We start from the raw sequence: 22,159 nt of genomic DNA, 5'->3' as shown, positions 1-22,159 counted from the left end.
TTTATAATAATTGAGAATAATATAAGTCTGGAATTAAGTATACACATTGCATCGCTTAACATGGTGGATTAAAAGAGAGTCAATTGCGGAACTAAATGTTGGAGTAACGTGGCAAATTCCCGATATCCCATTATGTGAGTGCTATAGATCGAAATAGTTTTTCAATTTTCACGGACGATTGGTCACCCTTCAATCGCAATTTTCCTGTCGCTTAGCTTTTCGATTATATGCTGATCGCTCGTATTGTGATGAAAACATCCTATTAAGAACGAGAAAAAGCGTATTATTTTTCTTGTCCGCATTATTAATTATTATAATAAACTGTAATACATATTGACGTAAACTGGCTTCGACATAAATATTATTAATGACACGATCAATGTAAAAAATACATGACAAGATTTTGTTTTTTTTGTTTATGCCGTTCAATATTCTTGTTTTAATATTCATTTGATTTTTTATATCTTATTTGGAAAAAAATTTGCAAAAAATTTAAGATTAAATTTTTATGTATATATTCCTAGTACTTAAAATGTATTTCTAATATTTATGATCATCAAAATATTTTAAAATAAAATAATCGGTTACACATACACAAACGCTATTATTTAAAGCATATAACTATATTTTAAACATTATACATGTTTTTATTTAAATATCTAATATAAATGATTGATTCCTAATACTTGCAATGGAAAGATATTTTGATAGATTGGTTATGATAATTGAATAAACATTTATTTAGAACCATTATTGGATCATAGTTTTACAGATTATTCTTTTTACTTTTCTCTTTTCTAAGTATATTAAATATTATATTTTATATTAAATATATTATATTATTTGTATCTATATATATATATATATATATATTGATTAATCCAATTTGAGCTATAATGTTAGTAGTTATCGATTTTAAGATTATTCTCCGATGAACTCGTCGTAATTACAGTGACAATGATTAATTGATTCTTAAAAAAAAGGTTATAAATCTCTCGCTATTCCGCGTCTACGAAATAGAGGGATGAGCAAAGATTTCGTCCCTTTGATAATGTCTTGAAAGGGACAATAGTCGGGAGAGGACGTTGGCTGGATAAATTATGACATCATAAGGCAAGGCAGAGGGCAAAAACAAAAGATGGCGATGTGGCGTCACTGGGAAAATAATAAAGACTTTTTGATTGTACCATAAATTTAAGAAGCTTTGTTTTTACGTCGCTCGTGGTCACAATGAACTTTGTACTAGTCATGTTTCCACTCGCCTTTTTTTCAGTCTTCTTTGCAATCGCACATTGAGAAATTGAACGATCTCGTTATGCTGTCACAAATATAAAAAATCTAATTCATGATAGACGGAAAATAAATGGAATTAAATAAAAATGCATGTTTTTTATTTAAAAAATAATATGCACATAAATTTATAACAAAATATATAAAAAATTTTTTAAAATTTACGCTTCATATATTTAGATTCGCTATTCAAAAACTTTTTTTTAAAATATTGTTTTCCGATAAAAGTAAGATAAATACCTTATTTTTTGCTCAATTTTATTGCGAACGTAGGTCTAAAATATTTCTCAGGAGTCCGATAATTTCTTAGCCCAGGTTACTGGGGCAAAAGGGCGAGAGGAGTCGAAGCAAAGGAGCCGAAGACGGAAGAGGAAGAGTTGAAAATTCGGCTATCGTAAAACAGGTTTTGCAACTCGTGCACCCGGAAGCCTTTTCGGTCTTTTTTTTATACGAATTCTTAATCAATGGCTCTTTCAGAGATTGTACAATGCGGCCTTTGTTAGAGTTTCTATCGTGCTTGAAAAATATAGTTCAAAAAATATTAATTTTTTTATGCGATGAACGTGACATATTATTAAAGTATAGATCTTAGCAAACAAGTTATATCAAGTAAATCTATCTTTTTACATATTTTAAATATTCATTTCGATGCAAAATATAATATGTATGTGCATAATATTGCATAATATTCTAAAGATTTTAAAATAAAATTCGATATCTTTTTAAATATTCTGTATGAGTCTTGTCAATTATTTAATCTTATAATCTTAAATATCAAATGTATATTTAAATGTTGTATAATTAAATATTTAAATGTAAATATTTAAATGTTGTATATTTAAATGAAAAAAAAGACATTCTCGCGCGCAATAGAATCAACAATGAGTGATTTTGCAATAAAATAATAATAGAAATATAGTTAATTATACAAGTAAATATAATAAATAAATAAATTTATATAGAATATATATATATATATAGAATAGTTTATATAAAAGAGCTTACATCATAGAAACATCTTATTATCCGTATAAAAAATTTATTAACATGAATCTCCTTTTTTACACAGGTTAACTACACATGTTGATTTCACAAAGAAATTATGTAAGATATCTTTTTTTATTTGTTGTTTATTCCATATCAATATTTATATCATTATTTATATCATTATTTATATCATTTATATCATTATTTATATCAAAATAAGAAACATAATAATACAAGAAGAAATACATTTAAGAAAAAAATGCTTTTAATTTAAGAGATGCTATAATATTTTTAAATTTTACAAGATAACTATAACTCACACAACGATTGTAGAATATTAAAAAGTTAGTAATTTTAAGTCACCGTATACTGTGATACTTTTACTTTTAAAAGGTGCACGCGCGGCGATAAAGAGTGACTTCGGAGGGCAGTCTCGCAAAGTCACTGGTGAACACGAGGATACAATGAAGGGTGGTTGAACGGGAGGGTTTAGGATCGGTCCAGTCATAAAAAGGCAAGGGATAGTCGAGAATACCGCCCAAAAGTCCTTAATTGCTATCCGACATGAAAACGGCGCAATCGCGTTTTATTGTCTAAAGGAAAAAAATGCGCCATGAAAATCTTTATAATGACCTAAAAAAAAAGTTATGCTTTTTTAAAGATACATAAATTTTTTATTACATAACTTTTTACATTTGTGTCGTTTGTTATAGCCAATCAATGGAATAAAATTTATTGTACAGAATTCTATTACATATTTACTGCAAATTTTAATAACAGATTTTTTTCAAATAAATAAATAATTTATAATTTGCACGCGGTAGCACTCTTTTTTAAATATTTTTTATTATATATATATATATATATATATATATATACATATGTATTTACAAAAAAAATTATACTTCTCTTTGATATATTTTTATAATGTGGACGTGTATGATGAGCTACGTCATTACTTTACATTGAAGATTTAATGAACACGCCGACATATATTGTCGGGAAAGAGAAAGAGAAAACGAGAGAGAAAAAGAGAGAGCGAGAGAGAGGGAGAGCCAAGTATTTAAATATACAGTATTATATCTGACCCTTCTACTTTCCGTGCGATCTCCGCCGAGAGCAACGAGGGCAAACAAACCTCTAAAAATGATCGCAAGCTTCCCCACTACCAAGTCAAATCTTTCCCGCCTCTCTTTCACTTCTTTCTGAGCTTTTTGCTCCTTCCGCTCCTTGAGAAAAGACGAAGTTGGAGGTGGGTCACCTCCACCTTCTCGAGCAGCCCGAGGGAAGAAAGACCGCGGGTGCTGTTGGGGGATGGACAAGGAGGAAGGGTGGTGGTGAGGCGAGAGCGGGAAAAGCGGGAAGAAAGAGCGAGGGACGCAACCACCTTCGCTTCTCTCCAGTATTTTAGATAAGAATAAAGTAAACGGCGAATGGGGTTGCCGGAGGGGTGGCTGCTGCAGCGCAGGGGTCGTCGGGGGAGACGGCCAGGGAGAGTTGCTATGGACAGGGGGGACGGAGGGGGCAAGGGAATGATGCTTCTCAAGCCGGGTCGTATCAAAGCGAAAGGGGAAAGGCAAAAAGTGCGGCGATCGATGCTGCCGGCCACGCGGAATACAATGAAGACACTCCACGTGCTTCGGTTTTTCGACTGTCTCTATATTTGGGTTTCTCAAGGTAGTCCAAAACATGATAAATACTTTTCGATTTATCTCTATATCGTGTTATAGTATCTGCTGTTATTCAATGCTCGTAAATAATACATAATTTTATAAATATGTAACAGATGCTCAAGCCAAATCTGAAAAATTTTAAATTCTAAAATTTAAAATTTAAAATTAAAAATTTTAATTTCTCTCGTTTTTTCTTCTCGTTTTTTAACTCTCTAAATACTTTTATATTCTCGCAAAAGCTATCTATAATATTTATTATTACGTATGTTATATAATAATTTTTTATCTCTATGTGAAAAACTGAAAAGATTTATAACCATACATATAATTAAGTGGGTCTTGCAAAAAAATTACAAACAATTACAACAAATTACAACGAGATTACTTTTTTGATAATTACATAAGTCTTTCTTTTTATAAGTTAATAAGTTAATAAATTAATAAGTAGTAGATGATATAAGTTAATAAATAGTAGATAATTTTAAAAAATTAATGATATTTTTTCTAAAGTCGACGTTTAAGATATAAATTATGAGTATATTTACGAGTATATTTCATTCTTATGAACTTAAATCAAGTTCATAATCTTGTAACGAAGAAAGCATTAGAAAATTTTTTTCTAAGACCCGAACAAGAAGAAAATGAAGAAAATATCGCTATTTTACGATCGAACTATTATTAATTATTTAATAACACGATCGGTACGTGCGGAGAAAAGTTCGGCTCGTTATAAGTTCGTATAATTTCGCTACTTATAAAAAAAACGATGACCATCGTGCTTTTTTGTGCTCTTTTCAACGGACCATCACCTCCCTCGGCTGCTACTGCCGTCGTCGTCGCTGCCGCTCATGGGGTTGGTTGAGCATAATAGAGGCGAATAGGGCGGTGGGATGAATTTCCTAATTAAAACTCGCGCGAAACTATTTAAAACTTAAAAAGGAACGAAGCTAGACCCAAAGCAACTCGGGCCCCATTATCGCCCATGCCAGAGGAACTTCGGCAAATTATAAATTTCATCGGACCTGCTTCTCGTTCCACGGCGAGTCTTACCACTTTCTTCTCTTTCCCCTCGTCTGGTTTGTCCACGAACATAATTCTTAACTATCCGATTGTTTATTCAATTGATCGTAATATGATTACGTAATATGATTACGATCGTAATATGATTTGTTGCATTATGAATTGGATTAATGCATGATGCAATCAATATCCACGAAACAAAATTATTGAAATTGAAAATTTATGTTTATGATCATTCATAGTTTATGATAATGCTCGCAACAACATTCTAAACATTCGTTGTATTTATAATTTATTATTACTGAGGCAAAATTGATGGCTGTTAACTTTAATTGGAATTTATGCTGAAAGACCGTTCGACTTCGGACGCGGCGAAAAATTGCTTAGTCTCTCTTGATAATTAGTCCTGTTTTAAAGGTCGTTTTTTCTCCTTTTGCACAGCGGCAATCGAGTAAATCTTCGCTCCTTATCAATCCTCTTTATTCTTTCCTCTCTGCTTTTCATTGTACAAACATTTCTTAGCTAAGACTTACTTTAACGGCCTCTAGCGTGCTGGCGCAATTAGAAGCGCCCTTTTAAGCTAGGTCATAGATTTTTCCGCGTATCCAGCTTGCTTAAAACCAAGAAATTTAAGAGCACTTTACAAGCTACTTGATACATGTGCTTGTTGCCTAATTCTCTATTAAATTCACTCCAATTTATCCTCCTTCAGTTTTTCCTATTTTTTTTTCGATAATTGTGCATAATTTTTAAAAATAACTTTTGTTAATATATTTGTTTTAATCTTCTTAATATTAATGTGTTTTATCTGATTTATTAATTAAATATCTTTTGAATGTAGAATAGTAGATCTCTATTGTATCGGCTTTTTGGAAATTCCAGCTTGTGCCATCTGTTACATATCAATTATACTTGCATTGTTAGATATTCCATCGAAAGGAATGATTTCCTCTTTATCAATAACAGAGAGATGATAGAGGGCAGTACAGAGAAAATATATGCGAATTTATAACATATTTGTTATATTATTACGAATTTAATAACATATTTATTATATACGCATTTATTTTTCAGGAAGATTTCGAATAAAAGTTAAACATCTTTTTTAAAGTTGCATAAAAATTACTAGCACATTATTGTTGTGTAATATTGAATATATTGTTTCCTAATGTAAAGATTTAATTTTTGCGGAAAATATATGCATCGTCGGTTAAACTAATTAATCATTAATTTATTAGAGATATTTTTTAGATTTAGTTACAATTGCTTTTTAAGAAACAAAAAAATATTTATTTCGAAAAATTTACATTATTAATGTAAGCATAACAGTGCAACGCTCGTGAAATTTAAAATATGATTATAGAATGAAATGCGTCTTTCTCGAATTAAATTGATCGCTCATAATTATAATATGACCATCATTTAATCGCGCGATGAATCTCTAAAAATGCTATTATGTCATATAGGTACTAATTCGGTATTTTACAATGAATGGTTGTAATAATCCGCGTTCTATGTGATACACTGTATTATATTCATTCCCGATATAATATAGCGCAACGTTGATGCGATATAATTCATGATAACCTGATTACGCGCAAGTAAATGCAATATTGCAAGAGCATCTCACATCGCATTCCGAAGCGACGACGCTCGTGACATCGCGTAAATTGATTAATGATTAAAAGTGAGATTCAAATATCGATTTCGATATTTCTGCCAAAAAACACAATTACATGATTGTTTAGAAAAGCATTTGCAGGCTCCTTCTATTTTGTAGATAAATTAATTATTATAAATAAAAATTAAAAGAGGATCGTTTGATCCTTTCGCAAAGTTCAAAGTGGTTGTTTACATGAAAATACATCTAAATAACAGCTCGTATACCTTTGATAAAGAGATCCAAGGAGAGAATGAATCTCGGCAACCATTGCTAAGAGCTCTCATAAAAATTTCACCCCTCTTCCCTTCTTTCTTCCCTTTCTCTCTCTATTTCCAGACAAGCATCTTTCTTTCTCTATTCTCTGATCCTCGGGTTCGCTCTTACTTACTCCTCTAAGCACGGCTAATTCAAAATGGCGTCGCCACCCCTATATCATTCGCAACCCTCTCTTGTCTCCGCATCATCCCTCGTCTACCCTTTCGACCCTAGGCAAAACGGCGCGTCAGGGGTGGGGCCGCCGAACTATGGCGCCCCGTATACCCTACGCCGTAAGCACGTCTCAGAACTCGACCAACAAATTGAAATCCCGCATTTTCTATGAGCCTAAGCATAGCTCTAGCCCTTGGTAACTTTGTATAGTTTATCACGAGACTTCGAACAAACCATCGATGGATTAAGATACTAACTTTTTTTCGGCTAAATTTGTAAAGAATGGCGATTCTTTCCGAATTTATCCGAAAATATTAGCAAAAATCAATATAAAAATACATGATAAATATGATATGTATTATATTTTTGAAAATTATTATTGCAAGAATTTAAGAGAGTTAGTAATTTAGCAAATGTAAAATAGTTTAATATGTCATGATTGATTGATTCGCTCTGTTCAAACTCCGCTTTTACACTTGCATTATGATTCTTATGCTTTATCATCTGTTTTAATAAAAAATTGAAAGTAATTGTACATGTTAAAGATAATATCCTGAATATCTATTATGAAGGAATAATTTTTTTTATTATGAAATTTTATTAAAGGGGAAAAATCGAAAAACTATGTTATGAGATATATTCAGACATTTTAATTCTGTAATTCTAATATTGATAGTGATGCAACAGGAATAACAAATTTATTTATATGTAAAAAATCAATTCTTTTATTCTTTTATCGTCGACAATAGTGCATAATTGTTTAATTTCCTATTAGCACGATTAGAAGCTCAATAATGATCTAATTTATTCGATGTAGAACAAACAAACAATGAACTCAAATATAATTATCTCTACCCAATTGATATAATAAATTATGCAGTAAAGATATATCGGAATCGCATGCTCATAAATTTAAAACATGATACATGAAAACCATATGGTTTTTTTCATATTTGCAATACTCTTCCCGAAAAGTTGATCAAAATGAAAAATCTTCTAATTCTAATTTATTAAACAAATTTTGCTTAAAGATGTGTCCTGGTGCAATCAAAAATTTTCTCGGAAACGGTCTGTGGAAAATTTTCCGCCAAACTATCAACTGTTCGTTCGGGAAAAGCAAGGTGAACGGAATTGGTTTGCCCGACGTAGGGTGACAAAGAGGAGGAGGGGGTTTTCAGAGGGGATGCGGAGGAGGAGGTAGTTTGGTGCGTCGGAATGCGAATTCGGACAACGAGGGGGACGAGAAGGGGGTGGCGAGAACGCTCGTTCGCGCGTCCGTCCCGCAAATTTCGACGGTCACCGAGATTTCGGTGTCGCCGTCCATATAATCGCCGTGCTCCGAATTCCGACAGCGAGATAGTTAGGGCACTTGTGGCCTACGGCTGGAACTTTTGCACTTTCTTGCGATTTTTCTGTCTTTCTCCACCCTCGTGTCGCGAACCGGCACGGCATATTTCGCGAAACTGCGAACCGGAATTGCATTAAACCGACGCGGCCGGTGGTCGATTGGTATCGTCGCCCGTGGTTTCGCGACTCACGCGATCACGCCCCCGCCTGCCCGTCGCGTCAAATATAAAATCATATCGCTAATCTCTCCCCCGGAATTCATGAGGTTTTGAGGTAATCGCGACATGAGCGCGACGCCGGAATTTGAGAATTTTCACTTCAAATCATGAATTTCGCGTGATGACGCGAATTGACGGTTTTGTTTCAATTCTTTCGTCAGACTTTAAATATTATAGTTCATTGAATTCGTTTTTAGTAAAATACTATGCTATATACTGTATGGTTAAGTATCGCGAAGAGTTCAATATATGTATATATGCTAGCATATTATATTTTACATGAATTAGTTATGATCATTATTTTGATTTCTCTTCAACGTACTTTATTTTGCAGATATACATATATTGCCTGGCCATATGTTTTCGCTGAAATATGTTATTATTTTACATTAGCATTATTTTATCTTTTGTTTTATCTTTTGTTGCTGTTAAAAAGTTACGTTTATCAATAAACAGGCTTTTAATTCACGCGATATGAATGCAACAGGGTTTAATGTTGATATAATGAAAATTTAACGCGCGTTTAATGTTTGCACATTTAACAAATATCAAATAGTATGATTAAACGAAACGTAATTAATGTAATTGGAAATCGATGGTGGCGGCACAACATGGTGATAGCATTTCTCTTTTCGTTGTCGCAGTTAGACATACAGAAATCTATTAATTCCATGGCGCGTTCGTTCCAATGCAATTTCGATTAATGTCGATTTGACGAAAATCAGGATTTTGTATTTATATAACATTTATACGCGTTTTTTTACGCGCGCATGTTTACCTGATTATTGTTTTGCCCCATTTCGTTCGTTAAGAAGTATTCCTATGATTTAATATGACACCGAAATAGTACTCGATTCGTATGTGATATCCAAGTGCACCGAAATTTCTGCAACGGTGAAGCGCACTAATACATCGAATGCGATGCGTCGTCGATATTAACGCGAATTTTTCCACGGCTCACGTCCGACTGACCTCGCCCTTATTTTTCGGTCACGTTCTCTCCTTTTCCATCGCCCTTCCTGCCCTCTTGACCACCCCACCTTCTCCTGCTTACGGATTTTTACGATTCTGCGCGTGGAAAAATTCACCTTTTTCCAACCAAAGTCTCAAAGAGACTGCGCACTGAATGCGCAACTTTTTTTCTTACTTTTTCGTCACAAATTCTTATCAAAATTAAACACAGTTTGATGGAAAACATTAATATTAAAATAAAACTCTTTATGAGAGTAATATTAATTTATAAGAAAAAGATTTATTCCTTGCTCCAAAATATTTGTAAGAAATTGCTATGAAAGACTTATAAAAAAGATTCATTAAGAGAGATGTAAGTGCTACTAATATTAACGCGAGAGTAAATTCGAAATACGTAATGGTAAATTTATTCTAATTTATACCAAACTAATGATGCGTTAATCTTACAATCAGCAGACGCGTACCGTCCACGTCGCTCATTCTTTTCGCAATAGTTAAATAATCAAAGCGAACAGATTTAACGGCAGAATCTCCGGGATTGGCGAGCGAAGATGCATCATGCACGTACCCGTGCATCGTCCAATCAGCCGCGACGAACCGCGCAGCTAGTGTACCAGCAGGGTTGTACGAAGGACGACTTCCCGCGCCGGAACTTCGGAAAGGGATTCCCGCGAGGAAGTCTGAAGGAGGTGCACCGCCTTGAAGGAGGGCCGGAAGAGGACCGTGGAGAGAAATCCGGAGCCCCGCGAGGCCATAAATTCGCCGTTCGTTTCGAAATTCTCTCCCTCGCACACGCGCGCATCACCGACCCATACACACGTTCACCCACACGTGCGCAGGGTGGGTATATAAATTCGCCTCGCAGAATAAGGATCGGCCCCTTTCAGACGTCGGGTGGCTGGCGTACTCGGATGGGTGGCGGCGGTGGCGTAGTATGGTGTGGTGTGAGTCCCGTTTCAGAGGTAGGTCGCGCGGGTAGGAGGGTGGGTGGCACCTTCTTGGATCAATAAATGATTTAACATTCACAAAATGGCGGGTGAGCCCCCGGCAGGGGCGGAGAAATAATATAATCTACCTTAGACTCTCTCTCTCGCCTTCCTTCCGACCCACCACCCCGGTATCGTCGTACCGGGGGGCTGCGCGGAGCGACGCGGGGGTCTCGTTGGGTGGCTGAACGAGGGATGGGCACGTCCCCCTTTTCCAACTTACTTCCCCGCGATCCGCCGCAACCTCCCTCCCCCCTTCCTCCTTTCCCGCGTCGTCAGCAGACTCTCGCTAGGAGAACTCAAGCAATACCTACGGTTCCGCTTCCAACGGCGCTACCATAAGAGAGAAGACCCGAGAACACACAGCCGGCACAGAATCGGCGGGGGATGACACCGTGAATTTTGACTTTTCAGATTCCGCGAATAGTTACGGAACCACGTCGCCTTGTGCGCGCGATATCGCCGATTCGCGTAAGGGTTGAACGTGCGCCGCACGTTTCCGAGTTAAGATTCCGCGGAATGTCGTTTGCGGGATTAAAATACAGCCGGGAAATTGGAAAGAGGCGAACTTGTAGGAATTAGAAGATGATATATTATTTCAGTATATATATATATATATATATATATATATATATATATATACATATATATATAGATTATAACAATTCGTTTATAGAATAGTTGATATTCCATTGGTCAAAATTTAATTAAAAGACAGAAAAATTCCAATTATAAATGACTTTTCAATATACGATTTTAATTGTAACATTATAGAAAATAAAATTAGAAATTAGCTTGTAATTAGGCACAGTTCCTAAAAATATCTTGTGATAAATTTGTGCTCGTTCAGTCGAAGATATATTTTATCTTAATAGGGGTAGTAAAGTGGATTTTAAGAGGGAACGGCAGGAGGTACTTCGGCTTCGAGGCTGGCAGACGTGCAAGATCCCTAAATATTAAGGGGGCATTAACGTGGTCGGCCATTTTGCAATCCCTCGGAACGCGTAGATATATATATATATAGAGAGAGAGAGAAGATATATATATATATATGTATATATATATATATATATATATATATATATATATATATTCTCTAACGTATATTATTATATTATAAAGGGGTGCCAGAGCGCCTCCCAAGATTATGGAAATCGCGGCGGGTATTAAGGGGGTGATGCAACGGTGGTGGCACGACGAAGACGAGTGGAGGGGAAGTGGAAAGGAACGCGAAACACACATCCCTCTCCCCTCCTTACCCCTCTTTCCTCCTTCATCGTCAAACTCCTTCGAGATTGGATCAGCAAATTGATTTCGTGATATAATCCTTCGACTTCTTACGACTCCGTGCACGCGAGGTATGATTTACGAGATGGCATTTTACGAGGGATTACGTGATGCGCTTAATAACTCTGCTGTTGGTTTAAAAAAGTCGAAGTTTAACCGATAAGCGAAAAAGATAAAAAATGTGACTTAATTACAATATAATTGTCAAGAACTTTCTGAAATAAAGTTTCAAGGAAAATCAAAATTATTGAAAATCTTACAGAATATTGCAGATTTTTCGCGATAATCATTATGAATTATATGAATAATGCAAACTTTTATCCTATTATTTACTTTACACGTGAACATTTATGTTAGCATGAATTATAGTGCCGTTTATTTACTAAGATTAAATTAACTCCATCACGCGTAATATAGTGTTAATAATTACATTGTTCAAATTTATCTATAGTTATTTAAGATTAAATCGTCTGAAGATAACGAGAAGTTATATATTTAGAATGTCCAGAATTAGTGATATACAATAATATCCATAATAATTCATTTTTTAAGTGTACGGGAAAGATACACGAAACGAAATGTGTTGAGATTCATACAGTACACAGTGGTTGGTTCTGTCACATATCTTCATTAAGGGGGTGGTAACTGGCAGGACAGAAAGGTACTTAGTTCGCGGAGAGGGTAGGAGGAGGGTAGGAAGGAGGTAGTAACTACCGTCGGAGAACCAGCTTCGGAGTTCCTCCAAGTTTGTTGTGTGAGAAAACAGGGACTGATTTGAATTTATATTACTTGGCCTCCCCTCTGAATACGCCGCGCGTTCCCGGCTAAGGAAATTTCCATATATCTGAGAAAGCCCCGGCGCCGAACCCGCAAAATGAATGCCCCTGCTGCCAAATTCGAATTTTGAATATGGCGGGACTTTGGCGAACGCGAATTCATCGTGGCGAACGACGTCCGTATATTTAACCTGTCGTCCAGTTAGCTTTGTCAGAGTGGCACAATAGAACAGAAGAATCAAGATTGATGCAAAATGCAACTTTATATAGTTTTGATATTCTACAATGTATTATTTAAAGTAAGCAATTAAATATAATTTTATGGAGAGAATATTTTAAATTATGCTTCAGCATCTCGTCTCGTTTTAAAAAGATTAAGAAAGAATTAAAATAATAATTATTTTCTTTTCAAGAATAAAAATACAAACACTCTTGCAATATTCTTGTTAGAAACACCAATTCCTAAAGACACATAATATAGTTTATTATATTTTTGTGTTTTTTGTAATTATTTTTTAATTATAAAAATAGAGATAATAATTTTTATTAAACTGTGTAATGCTTCGATTTATTAAAGTCAGTCAACTTTAATTATGCAATTAATTAAAATAGAAGTATAAGTAAGCTAATTAAGTTTGGAGAAAGAATTAGAATAAATTGGGTGCTGCGAGAAAAGAATTAAGAGCTATCAAAAGGATCGCGCATGAAACGTTTCGATTCATTAATTATCCGTGCAAATTGCGAAAACACCTCGATATAATCCGATCAAAAGGCGAAGCGAGAGACGCGGTTGAATGACACGCAAGAGGTGGAAAACATTGAGAAGCTCATTTAATTCACTGGCACTCGCTCCTCTTTCTCTTGTTCCCTGTCTTCCTCTGCTTCTGCCGGCGCTTAATTCTCGCTTAACCTCCAGCTTTTTACGCTAAATTTTCGTCGGTCTCACCCTCGTTACCGCAACCGCCGGGGGTGGGTTAGGTGGCCGGCTACGCGCTTAAGCACTTTTTAAACGTCCCGTATATTTATATCATCCCTACTCGGGCCGTCTCCCTCGCTTCCACTTTCTCATCTCGCACTCCCGCGCGCGAGAAACGGCGAGCACGAAACAATTAAAACGTCGAAACGAGGGTCCGGGTATTCCGCGGCGAAACGTGTTTTCGCACCACCGTGCTCGGCCCTTCTCACCCCCGCGAACGTGGTTATATAATCCGAAATGGAAAAGAAGGTGTCGAGCGAATTCTCGTTTCGCACGAATTCTCCATCCACCGTCGGATTTGGCGCTGCCGGAAATGTCTTCTCCACTGTATCTTTACGCTCGTTCCAAAATATCGCAACGCCATTAATTCTTGCCGCGAACGATGCGATAAAATACGGCCACATTCTCTGTTATAATTGAATCGCAATATTTCATTTCATAGCGATATTTTCAATTCGACGCGATAGCTATTTTACTTTGCGTTAATCGGTGATTAATTTGCTTATAACATTATGTAACAGTGTTATAGATCTACGATTTTATTTTGAGCTTCGATAAGCTCGTCGAGTCGCGAATAAAGGTCCCGAAGTTTCCTCGACTGGAAACGACACGAGACTGGTTACTTTCATATCTGAGATCTTCGCGGACGTCTCGCGATGCGATTTCGTAGAAAAACCTGTTAGACATCCCAACCCCGGGGGTCGAGCCGCCGACCAGTCACGTGAGAATTGCAACTTGCGATGGCTCGGTGCCGCGTTATGAAAACAGACTCGCTTTCCGTGGTCAGCGAATGTAGGACAGCACGCAGGATTCCCACAGGACTGGTCCTGGTAACTTGCTGTTGCTCCGGCTACTCATGTAGGCCGCGCGAGAAAACGCTGACCAGTCGCTGACCAGTCGTCAACCAGTCATTCGGCCGATGCCCTGAGACATGTATTAATCTAGCCCTCTATCCTTTTCCGTGAGGATTCAATCAAGATCGATCGAGAGATTTCCTTCAATGCGTAGGAAAATAATAAATGCTTGCTTTGAGATAAATTGTAATTTTTCTACAAAAATAATTTCTTTAAATCATATACATATATATATATATATATATATATATATATATATATATTTATTTATTTATTTATTATGTACTAGATTTTTTATCATAATCAGATTTATAATTATGACCCACAGAGTTGAAAGAACGTTTGCGCGGAGCTGAAATTTTCACTTCGCGAAAATTTGATGGATATGAGATTAAAGTGAGCCGATTCTTCCAACCACTGGCCACTTTCCGACGGCGTACGATGAAATGTACGCTCGTTCATCATCCTGTTGTCTCAGGAACAGCATATATGTATATTTGATGAACGATATATATACGTATATTTAGGAAAATTTTATATAATTATATATGATATATGTACTATATAGTATATAATTTACACACAATTTTATTTTCATATTATATGAGGCCATATTTTTTCGCATACAGCTGAATAATTTATTTTACATCTCGCTTCAATTTCGAAGAATGAGATTATGGTACCATATGGTACGGTGATTTCACGATGCAACTGAATGCACGCCACGTGAATAATAATTAGTCAGTTTCTTTGTCTTACGGTCGGCCATTGTTATGGAAATGATACTTTTTTTTTACGTAATTTGCGACACTGCTCGATGCCATTCGTTTCTGGTCATTGGTGGGTCCGATATATTGCCTCGCGGACACTGGAACGTCCACAAAGGACGACAATGCTCATTGTCGTGCTCGGAAGAGAAACTTAAGTTCTCAAAGGCGACAAGTGTACAATTAAGTCATTAAGGGGACTTCCGGAAACTTGGACCGTGAAAGTTTTCGTACGGAGAATGGACCTAAGCGGCCGTTAAACGGTTTGCAAATTGCAATTTCGACGTGTTTTGCGTCACGAGAAAAGGACTAATTTCACATCCTCGATTTTTGCGTAGAATCTCTTTTTCATTAATTTTTCACAACATAAATTATACAAAATGATAAATTGTTATAACATTATTCAAAGCTGTTTTATTTTTAGAGAAAAATATGATTGCTACAGTTTAAAATGACGGAATATTTTTAGATTTCCCGTATTGGCAATCTTGACTTTGCTATCTTTATTGCCATTTGCGCACGATTCAATGGTACGTGTCTAGACGTAAGATAGGCCCTGTTACTTCCATTGAGTCTGCTATCTCAATGATGATTTCAGGCCGAAACGCAAATAAATAGATTACGCGAAACAAGTCGATCGTGCCAATAGACGAAGGGAGAAAGGCGCCAGGGTCGAAGCGAAGCGAGACGGTCTCGGCACGCCGACAAGGTGGAGAAGGTTGAGAGGGTGGTTCGAGGGTGGTAGCTGGCTGGCTGGCTGGCTGGCTGGTAGAGAGTTCGTTCGATTCGATATTCATCTCGAGATTCAATTCAATTTCCCCGCAGCTATCCCGCTCTCTCGGGCATCGCAGCGCGTCGAGAATCGCGAGTCGCGCAATGAGAGGGTGAAAGAGGCGAGAGGATGGGGGAGGTAGTTGGCGTGGGCGGAAAATAGGAAAGCGGGTGGCTGGGTGTAGTGCTTGATGCAGGGTGCAGCATTGAAAACCACCGCCAGCTACCCTCTCTCTTTCTCTCTCTCTCTCTCTCACTCTCTCTCCCTCCCTCCCTCTCTCTCTCTCTTCCTCTCTCTTTCTCTTTCTCTCCTCGCCATCTCGAAGAGGAGATAAAACGAGCCGGTGCACAGAGGCAGACCCTTATACCGCCGACCCCGCCGCCGACGCCCTTCTACCAACCTACACCCTCGTCGTCGCGCAGCCTGCTTCCAACTCCCCCGATCCACACCATCCCCCTCGACATGCTCTCGCGATGGCAGAAGGTACTACGCCGTCTCGAGAAACTCTCCCGTCGAGGAAGGTTTTGGGGTGGTGCGAGTTGGGTAGGTGGGTGGTTTGGGTAGGAACAGGGGGGTTGAAGGGGGCGGAAACTGTTTTCCACTCGGTCTTACTGTACTAACTGTACCTAACCTACGCTCGTATCATTAATTATCTAAATTGAAGCTGCCACAGCGCACCCGAGTGTCTTACATCGAAATTCTCAAAGGAGCTCTCCGTGCTCTCTCCCTCTCTCTCTCTCTCTCTCTCTCTCTTCTCCATCCTTCTCTTATCCCTACCACACCCCCGCTCCCTTTACGCCTTACCCTTGTCTCTTCTGTCGCTGTGCCGCACGTATCTCGGATGGAAAATGGCGGATGCTCGCGGGTAGAATAAGGCTGCGTCTCTTCTGCGAATTAGAGTACGTCGTGTTCACGATATCGGTGCTGAAGATCGACGAACGAGCGCGAAACTCTCGAGTGTATCTATAGAGGAAAGCGCGATATATGCTTCACTGATAGGAACTAGTTAGTACTAGGAAAATAATGTATATATATTAGACTATCAAGGTAATTAATTATAATTATATTAGATTTGATTATATTATATTTATTTTCTTGACTAAAAACTTTATTATTTCACGAGAAAAAATCAGTTTTCAGTAAATTAATAAAATAATACAATATTTTCCATAAAAAATATATTTTTTATTAGAGAGATAATATTCGTAAATAATTCGTGCTGATATAAAATAGAGGCAACAAGTCAAAGAGACGGAGCAAACGTAGAATTTAATATAGATCTTATTCCTAAGTTTCAATTTAGATCCATTCTCCGTATTCACATGAATTGCTGAGCCAAATGTCTCATAACCATTTCTAGTCGAGTCTTGAAAATAAATATGTCTAAATCTTGGAGGATGAAGGGATCAGCGACCGGACAGGGAAGCAAGGGGATTTCTCAGGTCGTCTCATATCGACGTATTTTAGGCGTTTTCCCCGGGATCGTCTTGCCTAAACCTAGACGAAGGGTCGTGCGATTTGTACGTGTATGTACAAGTATGCGAGTGTTTGCGTGCGTCTCTGTATGGGTGCGCACGACTCTCCCTCTTTCAAGCGGTGGAGTTTCTACATTCCCCTCCCCCCTCGTCCTCCCTCGTTTTGCCCTCTCAACCCTCGACTTCCCCGCGACTAGTGAGTAACGATTTTCCTCCATCTTACCCCGATTCCGGAACACACCCTTGGGGCACTGCATCCTCCCCTGCCCCTCTCCCTTTCTCTCTCTTTCTCTCTCTTCCGGGCACCACCGCCAATCTCCTTCCATCGACGCCACCCTTATTCCGGCAAGCTGGCGCTTTTACGTGAGGCGAAACCGGATAGATGGGACCGAAAGAAAATTTTCACACGGATAAGTCAGGATCGGCCAAAGTTTACAGATTGAAAGTAAGGCGCGTATAAATTCAATTCTGATACATTACACGATGCATCGACTTTACCGAGGCTTTCAAAACTGATTTCTTTTTTCCCGAGCTAATTTATTGTAGCAGATGTAAGCCGATTGTTTTTAACTTTTTCTGGTTATATAATATATAATTCTCTCTCTAAAATGTTAACTTAAATAAAGTCTATTCGAAATCTGTGTCTATTACTTAATAGACATTTTGTAAATGATAACATATTTATCCGAAAGTAAAGGTTAATGTAATCATTCAGATTCATACTATTTGGAAAGCGTTGTCACCTGGTGAGATTGACATTAATATCAATTTGAATGTTGAAATTCACGTCGACGTACTCGGTTTGCAGTTGTGTAATAGCAATTGTGGTTTAAATTGGATACGGAGAGGAGCGAATGTATAAACTCGCATTACCGCATCGCGCGGCACGCATATATCCTCGCGTCCTTCGTATCCGCGGCGACTTGACCCAGCTGCGCCGGAATGAGACGAGGAGGACAGGAGGGTGGAAAGCGAGGAAAAAAGCAGGGATTCGTCGGTGGAAAACGAAAAGTCACACCCACCGGGTATGTGGAGACATCAACGCCCGGTGCAACGATCGGCATTCTTTTTTCGCGAGCTTTTCCGCGAATCTGGCCGTTATCAGCTGAAAAATGTCGCGAACAGATTGTGCTTCGCAATCAATCTTCTTTGATGGATGCTTCATTCTTTATTTTTTTTCTGCGTGCGATTCAGTTATCATTCTTCTTTCTGATTCTACTTACATTTTCATGTTAATGCTATGATTGCGTAAAAATATTTATCATAGTAATTCTAAATATACCTGAAGAAGAAAAACCAAATTTGACGTATTAAGCTTCTCAAAGATCCGATTTACGTCTATGATAATAAATTAATGTTGCCAAGAGACTCGAGAACTTGGTAGACTTTCGGGTGACGTCTCTCAGAGGCGCTACTGCTGGAAGAGAGTGACGCAAAGGGTTGGTATATCATCAGGCAGGCTAAAGGTGGAAGAGACGTAAAAGGAGGGGCGAGGGAAGGTAGGACATGAACATAATCCAAGATCTCGAGACAACCAACAAACGAGGGTGAGTGCACATAAATACATAGGCATGTCATCGTTGATGCGTGCGTATGTACTCCTTTTCCAGTTCCGATACATCGTGCGCAAGAGTATGCGAGAGAGACTTCTCTCTCTCTCTCTCTCTCTCTCTCTCTCTCTTTCCCTTTAAGGAGTATCTCTCAGCTACGAAAAGCGGCCCCGTCTCTGCTGATTACATGGGACGAGTCTCGTGAGTGGTGTTGCCTCGCCAGTTAGACTTGAAGCTTCCTTGGCAATGCGGCTATATTCGGTCTTAGCACACTTCCAAAGGCCTTGCCTCTATGTCGTTAGATATAGCGAGGACGTGGGTAACGCGATGTCAAGGGGGGTAGAAGGAAGCTGGGTCGGTGTGCCGTTGACTCTCTCTTTCTCTCTCTGTCTCATGTTTCTCGTGTTTCTCGTTTCATTGTGCACTGACGGAAACTCGAAGACGCGTCTCCGAAATTAACGTAATGAACACGCCCGCACGCCGAAACGAATGATCATCTAATGCGATCGCGGGACTCTGAGCTTGAACCAATAGCTGGACGATTGGACTGATTACATTGAAGCAAACCACAAAGAGTGAAGTTATCACAGCTGAAGGAAAACTTTACAACTTGTAATTGCGATTATAGATATAATTTTAATACGATTAAAAAATCGGAAAACAAGAGTATATCACGGATGTTTTAAGTATCTTAACTATCATGTCCTCTATGTGATTAATCTTCGAAACTTCTAAAATATTAGATATGTGCGAATCATGAGATAAGGCTTTTGAATTCTTTATCAAAATAATGCTCAAGTCTTTGATTAGAAATGTATTCCACCTTCGACGTCAGTTTCTTGGAAACGGTGGAGTATTCAGTCTTTGCAAGCGGTTTCTTCGGCAACGGTCGGATGAGAATTCGCTCTGTCTAAGGAATAGGTGGGAAAGGAGTTGGGGAGAAAGGAAGAGAGCACTGGGATGGATAGATCTGTTGGTTGGCCTCTCATGTTTCTCATTTCATTGTGCTCCCTTAGAAACCCAAAGGCGTACGTACATGTGGACGGTTTCGCGGTGGGTTTTGGGGGAGGAAGAAGGGGTGTGGGGGAGGAAAGCTTGGTACCATAAGGGGCGGATGCGGCGGTGGGTTGCGATACCCCCACGAGAAGGTGGAAAGGAGGATGAAGCGTCGGATGGAGGGTAGTCTCCGCGCTCTTGGATCTCATACATACATTAACGTCGCTTGTCAGGCGTACCGAGCCATCCTGTAAGACTTAAGATACTGCTTCGAGAAAGGGGGAAGTTGCCTGCCTGCTTGTCTCTATCCCTCGTTTGTCTCCCTCTTTCTCTCCCCTCGTCTCGCTTGCGCAGATTCCTCTTGCCAAGTCTCTCACCTCACCGTAGTCGTTACTAAAACCACCCACTATCTTGGGAACACCCGCTTTGTTTCCTCGAAAATGGCTGCTGCGGCCCCGGATTCCATTTGCATCTGATTATACGTTTTACGCAATCCCGGCCCAAACGTGGAAATAATTCCTCGCCGCTCGCTTGCTTACGCCAACGTGAAGATTGTTTGCACGCGCGCTCGCCGTCCTGGAAGTTGATTTCCAAAGTCGACAAAGCAACGTGAACTATGATATGACACCCGGTGGTGTTCGACTCTCATCTCGCATCAAAATTATTAAAAAAAGAAATAATAACTTACAGCCTTTTTTTTATAAAAGACCTCTAATATAAATATTAGCATTAATAAAGATATAATTTCTTTTTCACTGTAAGAATATTACATTAAAAATAATTAACTATTCATTTTAAATACTTTGAAAAATACTTGAAAAACATTTTGAAAATCTGGTCTTGAAGCATTTTAAAAATCAATAATAATTTACATCAATATATTTTCAGTGAAAAAATGATAAAAAATTAATAACAAAAAAATTTTATAATTTTTTTTGTATATTTATCATAATAGACACTTATAATTGTTGGGAAGAAATTGAAATAAATTTTAAAAAATTGCTGGAAGAAATCATAAGCGATTTCGCTGATTCGGAGTCTACCCAAAGAAAAATGGTAGCGGCGAACGATGCAAAAGGCGGATCGTGGGATAAACGAAGGGTGGCCTCAGGTTTACAGTGCAGCATAATATAAGGGCAGTTTGTGTTGGGGCGCGTAGTAGTGGTGCGCTGCACACATCTCCCCCTCGTCAGCCCCCGCCACCCCCCCAAGACGCCCAGGCCGAGTCTCTGATTGGTCGACATTATTCAAAATGGCGTCTTCGCCACATAAGATCCGTTTTATTAGCATACCGGGAAAGGAGACATCGCCGGGTCTCTTGATGACTCGCGAAAAATTTTGCCGCGATATCGCGATTATCAACCGGATCGCTTTGCGACTTCCGGCAAGATTCGAATTCAACAGGGGGATGTCGCGGTCGATCTGAGAATGATTGCGGGACGTTGTACATGACCTTGAGGATTGTAGCGAGGATTTAGCCTCGCTTCGCTGGACAACACTTTCCAGATGAGGGTTTTAAGCCGCTACCACCTGCTACGAAAGCGGCGGGGGAAACGAAGGCGAGATCATAATGTTGGATCCCAGGAGACTCGGATGTTCGTAGGGAAACTTTCATTACCGCGCCGGAGATATATATTTATCGCTATGTATTTCTCGTACCGTTGAGAATCCGAATGAGGATCGTCGATTAAGTTCTCGTGTCTACGGATTGCGCTCTAAGAAAATCTCATTAGCTAGCTCTGGTCTTTGAGAAGAGAATATATATTCGATACTGAGAGATAACGAAATTATATTTCATAAAATTACCAATCTCTATTATTTGATATTATTTCACGCGTGAATTCCTTGCATATCAGATAATTCAAATAACAGAATATGTTCTCATTGTAAAAAAGTCGACCGCCTTTATTATCTTCGAATACAGGATACGAAAGCCCATCTTCTAAAGGACAAGTCGCAGAAACAATCTGTTTTCATAGAACTCGAAGAACTCGTCTTGAATGCTGCTACTACCTTGACGAGTAAACGCGCAGTTATTATACTTATTGTCGCAGACTTGAGAGGCGATATCCTGTGAGACCTTTCGGTAGGACCATGACCTCCACCATGACGGACCACCGG

Source organism: Camponotus floridanus, unplaced genomic scaffold, assembly GCF_003227725.1.
Source record: "Camponotus floridanus strain SB8 unplaced genomic scaffold, Cflo_v7.5 scaffold74, whole genome shotgun sequence".
Classification (NCBI taxonomy): Eukaryota; Metazoa; Arthropoda; class Insecta; order Hymenoptera; family Formicidae; genus Camponotus; species Camponotus floridanus.
The sequence above is the reverse complement of the archived record's forward strand: the minus strand, read 5'-3'. Positions refer to the sequence as shown.